A 10,000-nucleotide genomic window follows, 5' to 3' on the forward strand; every position below is an offset into this window, starting at 1 on the left:
GAATAAGAAAGAAAGACAGATGATGAAAAAAAAAATAAAAGTATAATACATTTGCAACCTTGTTCGAGGAGGAAGGGGGGAGGATGGGAAAGGAGAGAAGGTCAAAGAAAGACAGGGGTCAACAAGAGTGTAAAGGATCGGGAAAATAGAGTATTGGTATTTTGTTGAAAATAGACACTTACACACACAATACATACACACACACACACACACACACACACACACACACACACACACACACACACACACACACACACACACACACACACACACACACACGCACACACACACACACACACACGCACACACACACACACGCTTGCTCCCGTTTGTGTGATTTTTGAAAGACGCCACACAAAGTATTGTTGAGAGCTCACTGCCGAGGTAGCGAGGACTCTATCAGACATAGTGTGGAACTTTTCCTCGACTTCTTCGGCGTCTTCAAAAGGCCTCTTATCGTCTTGACAAACAAGGAAGCCTTGGACAAAGGGACAAGGACGAAGGTGATGGAACCTGGGAAGAGTCTAACCCTTCTAACCAGGGAAACAACTCAAAGTACACACACACAGGTCACTTTCCTATACGTACAACCGTGAAGTAATTACTTTTACATATTTGCATCTAATATATATATACACACGCACACACACACACACACACACACACAATGGTGCAGTGATAGCCTTCGCGGCCGCCACTACGGCGGTCTGGGTTTGAATCCCGCCCAGGGCTAAAATGTTTTTAGTGTCGTTGCGCTGTGGTTCGTTACTCCAACTCTCGTGGGGGGAGAGTTGGGTATGTGTGGGCGTTTAAGATCACATCATTACTCATAGATCGGTCATATATGAGCTCTGAGATCTCTTCCGGGAAGGTAATAGCTGTCGATCACGAGTCCAGCACGTGATCCAAGACCATAGTGAATCACACACGGACACACACACACACACACACACACACACACACACACACACACACACACACACACACACACACACACACACACACACACACACACACACACACACACACACACACACACACACACACACATACACACACACATACGCACATAAGCACAGTTTGCATTATTTCTCTTCCTAGGAGAAAGAAGCCGAAGAAATAAAGGACGAACGGGAAAAAAATGTGGTCAGCAAAAAGAAGAAGAGGAGGAAGACAGCTGCAGAGATCAAAGGGGGAAAACAGAGAAAAGAGAGGAACAGGAGAAAAGAAGGAAAATTATGAACTTTTGTCCCTACAAGTCTCAACATCGAACCTGAGGGAGTGCATGAGAACCTTTAAGAACGGAGACCTCCCCTTCCGCTAAGGTCATTGTTAAACTGCCGCGTGTGAGTGTACGAGTCGATCCCCGTGGAAGCTCCCGGCCCCAGCGGCGCGGCCCAGCCTTCGACCTCTCTCGCCGCTTACAACGAACAAACAGCCCGACAGCAAGAGTCTTTGGCCTCCGAGTTAAGAGTCGCATTATCCTTTGTTTTCCTCGGCAGTCAAGGTGCCACCCGCTCCGGCCCTGGCACTCTTAAGTGCTCCGAATTCAAGGTTATTGGTTCCTGGAAGGTCAAGTTACTGTGCGTGTGTGTGTGTGTGTGTGTGTGTGTGTGTGTGTGTGTGTGTGTGTGTGTGTGTGTGTGTGTGTGTGTGTGTGTGTGTGTGTGTGTGTGTGTGTGTGTGTGTGTGTGTGTGTGTGTGTGTGTGTGTGTGTGTGTGTGTGTGTGTGTGTGTGTGTGTGTGAGAGTGTGTGTGAGAGAGAGAGAGAGAGAGAGAGAGAGAGAGAGAGAAAGTGAGAAAGAAATTGAGTGAATGACTTTTGTATGTGGTGGAAGTATTCACTGGTCATTATAAAGATTGGCCATTTTTGATGTTGAAGTAATTGTATCGTGATTGTTACAGTAGACGAATGAATGTGCATTAATAGTGACACACTCGGGGTAGAATGTCCATAGCTGTGCGTTGATTAATACTACATTGCTGAAGAAGAATCGTCACCTTATATCAAGAAGTCAGAAATGATAACGTCATGTGAAGTAGGATTTTAAGCGACCCTTTGCATTTCATAGTTCATAAACTGCAGCCAGAAATCAAGCAAAGAAATCTCGTAAACTTTTGAGTTCTCTGACAAGACTTTTGGTGTCATAGTTTTTGACGTAATAATTCCTTACGTCATAAATCTCCGCGACACAATTTCGTACGTCATGGTTCTGGCTTGCCAATTCCAGTCGTCTTAATTCCTGAAGTCATAATTCCTAACGCCATAATCTCTCACATTATGATTTCTCACTTCATAATGTCTCACGTCATGGCTCTACATGTCATAATTCCTCACGTCAAAATTCCTTGCGTCATAATTCCTGACGTCATAATTCCTTACGTCATAACTCCTCACGCTGTAATTCTTCATGACATGATTCTTTACGTCATAATTTCTGACGTCATAATTTCTCATGTTCATTCTTTGGTGTCATTTCTTTGGTCACATTTCAAGATGACATTCCTCTATAACATCACAATTCGGAACGTTTGTAACGTCTGTTGCGTTGACATCTGACGTCGTAACGTTTGACCTCGTAACGCCTGACGTCGAGACGTTTGATGTCACTTTTGACGTTGTGACGTCTGATACCGTAATGTCTTAATTGGAAATTCTAACTTCAAAGCACTTGACGTAAAGGTATCTGACGTACACGACGTCTGTCGCTATAATTGATGACAATCTTACCCCCTTCCCCCCAGCTCCATTTCAAGCTCTCATGGTTGAATTACAGCGAAAACTCGTTTGAGCGAGATCTGACAGAAACTCTGCGAGATCATTGTTAATATATCCCTCTGTCTTTAGAGGCCGATATTCCTCTTAACAGCGAAGTTAAGAGGACGGATTGGGCCAAAGCCGGGGCCGGGGGTCGGCTGGGTGAGGCTGAGTGAGGCTGAGTGAGGCTGCCAGGTTAGCCTTAACTTTCTTTCCCACTGGATATGAATCTGCCTCCTACACTTAATGACATCGAAAGCAGCCAAAGTTGAGATTGGCTTCGAGATAGGAAGCCGACTAAATCTAACTAAAAAAAAACTCGAAAACTTAAGATGGAAGTTAGGAAACACAAAGTTGATTCCATGGGACCCACCAAACAGCCTCATCAGGGCAAAATTTACTAATGGGTATTCCCTATATCTGAATTCAGTGGGAATGGTCATATTTCATATGTGTAATACATACACACACACATACACATGCACACAATATATATACATATATATATATATATATATATGTATATGTATGTGTGTGTGTGTGTGTGTGTGTGTGTGTGTGTGTGTGTGTGTGTGTGTGTGTGTGTGTGTGTGTGTGTGTGTGTGTGTGCAAAGTAGACCACTAGGAAAAAGAAACTAACGAAGTAGAGCGTTTTCGTATATTACATCTTCAGTGTAAAAAGTAAATAGTTGAACAGAAATACATAGTTTATATATACATAAAGAAGGACAGTTTACATAAGAGTAGAGGACATTTACTCCCCTGGAAAGCGGTAGGTCAGGTCGCAAAGGTCAATGCGTCATTAGGTCACGCTCGCAGGGTTACATTTTACCTGTTATTCTTTTGTATATTTCTTGGCAGATGAAATTATCGAGTTTATATAAGCCTTTGTGTAAGTTAATATTTTCATCACTGGTGATATGGATCAAACTGCGCTCTACTAAGTTTCTTACTATTATATTATTGGTATAATAGATGGCATGGGCATTACCCCCAATCAACAGGATGATTATCTAATCCTGTGACCTTACACGCGCCCACACACCCAATTCCCCTTCCACTAGAGTTGAGGTAACAACTCCCAACGCAGTGATACTGAAATTATTTCTGCCCTGGGCGGGATTCGAACCCGGACCGCCGTAGCCGCGGACGGGAACTCTACCACTGCACCCCGAGTCATGTGTGTGTGTGTGTGTGTGTGTGTGTGTGTGTGTGTGTGTGTGTGTGTGTGTGTGTGTGTGTGTGTGTGTGTGTGTGTGTGTGTGTGTGTGTGTATGTGTGTGTGTGTGTGCGCGCGCGTAGCTTCACGGGCTTGAATACATGTCGGCGAACATGGGAGAAACTTATCATTTATTTATTTTATTTTATTTATTCATGTATTTATTTATTTGTGGTTTCCCTGATCGAACTTAGTCATAACCATTTCACAGTGTCTGGATTTGTTACACTTTTGTGCTAGATCGGGGTTGGATGATTTGACCATGTTTACTTAGGCTGGCCTGAATGTTTTTTTCAAAATGGTAGCGCTCAACTGTGTTCAAATTAGATTACACAAAGTTACATCAATTTAGTGTACATTAAGTTCGGTAAGGTAGGTTAATTTAGAGAATGATTATAAATGAGGTTATGTTGAGTAAAAATAGATTAGCTTTATTTGGATCAGATTAACTCCATGTCAAGTCGTTTAAGATTAAATATGTTAAACCAAGTTCATTTTGATCAAATTTACTGTGATATAAACCATTCATACTATCACAAAGTTGAATATGAATACGGTCAACGGTTTTCCCACCCAATTGTGGGGATAAGAACATGACTATTACGTTCCCTGAAAATAGAAAATGGCGACTAAATGGACCGGGGTTAGATGGCTAAAGGATTCTTGTATTCATATATATATTTATTTATTAATTTGTATATCTATTTAATATTTTGTGTTTGTTTTCATAAGTTATCTATCTTTTATCTATTCATACATTTATTTCTTCATATATTCATTTTTATTTGTATTTCTTCTTTTTACCAAGAGTCTATACAAAGGATATGCGTTTATTAGAACACTCTTTTAAATGGAAATGAAGCCTTTGTATAAGGAAAAAAAATTGTAGCAGCACATGCCAAACCTAGTTTCTGTTTAAAATTCCTTTAGTCGCACACTATCTTACATACATCCACGACGGTTGCATCCACTGCCACGCCACTGAGGACCAGTGTTAACGTTCACACGCACCTTTTATTGCTTCAGCAAATATGTAGTATCAAGCCTCTAACAACCAGTTCTGGGTATATGAATAAACAAGTCCTGTGTTTGTAGGAGCGTCGTCTCTTGTTCTCGCAAATATTTGCTCCTGTTGGCTTTACAGAAAGTGCACACACGCAGCGGGCCCAAGAATTCTCTCTCTACTGGAAACCTATGGAGTCCCTCTATGACACCTCCAGAAGAGGTTTTTTTTTTTTTTTTTTCAATCGTTCTAACAAATGACTCATCATTGAATATACATTTCGAGCGCAGTAAGGGCACGTAAATCCAGAGGCTTCCATTAACATCAAGGAAGGGTTTGTCGTCTAGAACGACAAAGATCAAAATCACTTTGACTCGAAGACAATCCGTTATCCTAATTCTTTATGGCAGTACAACCACGTCCGCCCGGTGGATACCGTGTCGAACTCATGAACAGGTGGTCGTGAGTTCGATTCCCGGGACCTGTTGCTGCCCTTCTGTGTTGGTTCCCGACAGTCCTACCACAGGTTTCTCACTTCCCACATCGTGGGAATGGAATGATGAGGTGAGTAGATCCGCAACCCCCAAGAAACCGCCAACTGCCCTAAGATCATTCATTGAAGAGATATTGTTGAGTTGTCCTGAATGAGTGCAGGATAGTTAGTGTAAGATCACGTGACCTATGTCATCTGAGTCAATTATTCTCATCTAGTCCTGGACATAATTATGATGTCTGGTGGCTTTCCAGATTTGTACTGCGATGGTCTCATTGTACCCACGTATGGGGGAGCGACTGCATCAATTATGAGTTTTCAAGGTTTTAATGCTTTTAGTGACACCCTCTACGGACAAGGGTCATGCTGCATTCTTTCATGATTTGGGGTTGGCAATCACTCAAAAAATATACAGATTACATTTTGCTCCTACTCAGGGTAGGGTAAACCCTGTCAGCTGCTGCAAACCGCAGGATTTTTTAGCCCGATGTTTGGGCGTCTTTCCTGCCTGGCCAGGGCTGTCAGGAACCATCGTAAGAAGCATGCACCGGATCCCGGGAATCGAACTCATGACCACCTGCTCATGATTTCGACACGGTTCCCATAAGGCTACCAACCTCTTTTTTTTTTTTTTTTTTTTTTTTTTGTCATATTCTATGATTACACCTCTTGGTCTTAATATTGTCCCAAAGGACTCTGTTTGTTTTGTTTATGATCTGTCTTGCTTTATCTTGCTATTTCATTGGTTTATTTTTCTTCATGTGTATTTTTTTTTGGGGGGGGACGCCCTAACTCCAGCTTCAAAAAAAAAAAAAGAAGAAAAAAAAAATCATCTCACTTGGTTCAAAGGCTTAACTGGAAGCACGTTAACCCCTGGGCTTGCTCCTTACCTGATTGAAAATTTCCGTTTTAGCCTGGAAAAGATAACCTAAGATCGAAGATATCAGTCTGTATGAGAATTTTTTTTTATCAATAAGTCGAGACTACCTTGTGTACTATTCGTTCACGTATCAACTCCAATGCTCATCAACTCTTCATAAAAGACTCGGCGAGTGTCGACAAGCCAATGTAAACTGTCGCATGTGATCTGTTATCCTTTCTGAGTCGCGTGAAATATGAACCTTGCCTGCATTATGAAACGTCCAATTCCGGAAGTCATCCATGCACACCACCCAGACTTTTATGTTCCGGAATTAAACTTTTTTTCTCTGGCAACGTTTCGCAGAGGTTAACTTTTTGAATTAAACATCTGTGAACAGGCTCGGGATTTTTTTTTTTTTTTTTTTTTTTTTTTTGTTGTTCTGCATCGTACAGTCCATTTAACTCTTGTGTAGATATGACGACATTGTAAAATTTTATGACGTTAAATTCTTTTTTTTTTTTTTTTTACTTGAGAAAATGTTCTTGGTCTGAAGAACCAGCTCGAAGAAAGCCATTGACAAATTTCATAAATGATTCTTTGTTTCAGAACTTATTCAGATAAAGAATAACCTCCCAGGAAGCATGATATTTTCTTATGAATAACACTCTTCTAATAGAAATAGCTTTTGAGTAAATATGTGTGTGTGTGTGTGTGTGTGTGTGTGTGTGTGTGTGTGTGTGTGTGTGTGTGTGTGTGTGTGTGTGTGTGTGTGTGTGTGTGTGTGTGTGTGTGTGTGTGTGTGTGTGTGTGTGTGTGTGTGTGTGTGTGTGTGTGTGTGTGTGTGTGTGTGTGTGTGTGTGTGTGTGTGTGTGCGTGTGCGTGTGCGTGTGTGTGTGTATGTGTTCACTTTTTTACCTTCATCTTTCACCTTGGTCTTTCGATCACGTGTTGGACTGGTGATTAACTGCTATTTCCCTCCCGAAAGAGAGCTCAGAGCTCGTATGACCGATCTATGGGTAATGCTATGACCTTACACGCACACACACACCCAACTCCCCGCCCACGAGAGTTGGAGTAACGACTCGAAGCGCAGCGATACTGAAATTATTTCAGCCCTGGGCAGGATTCGAACCCGGACCGCGGAAGTGACAGTCGAGGACTCTACCAATCGTGTGTGTGTGTGTGTGTGTGTGTGTGTGTGTGTGTGTGTGTGTGTGTGTGTGTGTGTGTGTGTGTGTGTGTGTGTGTGTGTGTGTGTGTGTGTGTGCGCGTGTGTGTGTCCTGACGAGGGTACATGACAGAAATTGAACTGGAGTGAGCGTGCAAAGCGGATCCTTGTGCCAACGACCCTTCCGGTGGCTATTCTTCTTTGTGAAGAGCTTCACATTATGTTGTCATTTCTTGCAGACGAGCTTTCATCTCGCCCCCATTTTGGCCTGAATTACGACCTACGATCAAACTTTTACCTTGTCTATTGTCTCAAGTTCCTCTTGATGAGAATCCGCACCCACAAAGCAGTCGGAAGCATTTCGCAGGGCTTTACCAGAGATGTTGCAGAGAAATAATTATACACTGTTGCCATTTCTGCCTTGGCAAGACTCCATAAAAACAGTTATATTAGTCATGGGATTAGCATTCTTGATGAGGTGCAAGCACAAAAATGAATAAGAAATATATATACATGAAAATCTCAATATTTAATAAAATCTGAAATTTCTTAAACCGTCTACGCGGCTGCATGAGCTCAATGAATCTCCTTTGTGGTGATGATTAAGAATCGTGATGAAAACTCTTTGCGTGTTTTGTATATCATTTCAAGTGTTATTTCGTGCGAACTCCATCATCATATCAGAACAGCTGTGTATCTTGCTACCCAATGTGTGACCTTTCCCTCAGCCGATTTTTTTTTTGTTTTGTTTTTTGTAAATTCATAAAATCAGTGTGTTGTTTTTAAATGTGGAAACCAGGGTTTAGACTTTTTTGGGGTTCCGAATCAGTATAACATTGTAGTTCAAAGAAGTGTTCCAAAGCTACCTCTCGTGACTGTATATCTCTCAGATGGTCGCACAAGACTAACAAGATTCAATTAAGCTTTGCCGACCGAAAGGAGATTTGATTATGTTTAGTGTAACCCTTTGTCCTAGAATAGCCTCAGCACCTACGTCAAGACGACACATATTACAGATCTTCTGACAATTAAATCGATTGTTTTATTCCACTGATAAGCAGAATTGGACGATACATTGTCTCAATAAGTTTTCAGTTTGTATAGTATTCCCCTTACAACATTAAGCAAGATCGAGTTTATAAAAAAAGACCACGGTTGTAGATGGGTCATTCATTTCTTCTGACAGTCGTCAGAGAGTATTGCATAATTTTCAAGCCACCATTTACCTGGCCAAGGGTTAGATATTAGTGTGATCAACCGTGCTGTATGCGCCGAGCATTAATGTTAAATTACCTCGACGCCTGAGGTCTCCATCGTGCCAAGAAAGGCCATAAATCAGCGGAATAGGTGATCTTCTTTTGATGCATGACAGCATTAGGGTGGGGCCACACCAACGTAAATATTACCAAGAATATTGTAGGCAACACCTCAGAACAAAGACTGCCGCTATTGCTGTCTCTGATCCTCTCAACTGAGCGACGCGTTTTATGGGACTCTGTTCAGGAAAACCTTAGACGTTTTCTATTTACGTGAGGATAGGTACGACCGTAATAGGGACTTGAACGAATGAGGGTTTCTTTTTGTTTCAACCTTGTTCCTCAAACGAATGATATGGTTTTCGTTGGAAAGAAGTGTTACGAAAGGACTTCACCGCGTTGAAGCGACAAAGCAGGGCATGCAACAATAAACACAAATTTTCAGGTGATGCATGGGAAGTTTTTAGCTGCTCTTTGTCCCACGTGCTTTTGCAACCGTCTTTGATGTTGCCTTCATACCTGTAGTTCCTTATTACCATCAATACTGAGAACCTGAATTTCAGATGTTTGCGCCCCTCACTCATGCTATCTTAATTGATAGGGTCTTAAGGAAGATATTGTCTTACACAAGCAATACTCTTCTATCATACTTGTGTAAGGTGTTTGCACTATTTGATAATATCTTAATTGGTGTGGTCTTACTCTTAGAAAAAAATAATAACGTCTTATATATTTTTTTCGATTATATTGAATAGTGGAACAATAATGGTAAATTGCTTAAAATGAGACGAGCGTGAAAACAGGTGTTTGTGCTCCTGGTTTTGCTCATCTGTTCAAGAATGCTTCTAGGAAGAATCTTCGTGAGAGAACCCATGGGCTAAAAGTAACTAACGCAATGACGTTTGTATATATATATATATATATATATATATATATATATATATATATATATATATATATATATATATATATATGTATATATATATATATGTATATATTATTTATATATATATCATTTGTATATATATTTTTATATATTTATATATATATATATATATATATATATTCATATATGTATGTATGTATGTATGTGAGAGGAATGTCTGTTGAGGAAGGACGGGAGAGAACAGAAGATAGGGGTGAATGGAGAAGGGTTGTGTATGGATGATGCTGTGATGCATGAGGGGGAGTGGGTGGGGGATGGGGGTGAGGAAATGTGTATGAGAAAAAATGTGACGCAG

General features: G+C 41.0%; 1 protein-coding gene across 3 annotated transcripts in view; it reads left to right on the top strand.

Annotated features, from left to right (window-relative positions):
- Nucleotides 1-10,000, top strand: part of LOC143020132 (zwei Ig domain protein zig-8-like) — an 849,626-nt gene that overhangs the window by 663,466 nt on the left and 176,160 nt on the right. The window lies entirely within an intron of this gene.

This window comes from Oratosquilla oratoria, chromosome 39 (assembly GCF_046742065.1).
Source record: "Oratosquilla oratoria isolate Oo_2021 chromosome 39, ASM4674206v1, whole genome shotgun sequence".
In the NCBI taxonomy this organism is placed as follows: domain Eukaryota; kingdom Metazoa; phylum Arthropoda; class Malacostraca; order Stomatopoda; family Squillidae; genus Oratosquilla; species Oratosquilla oratoria.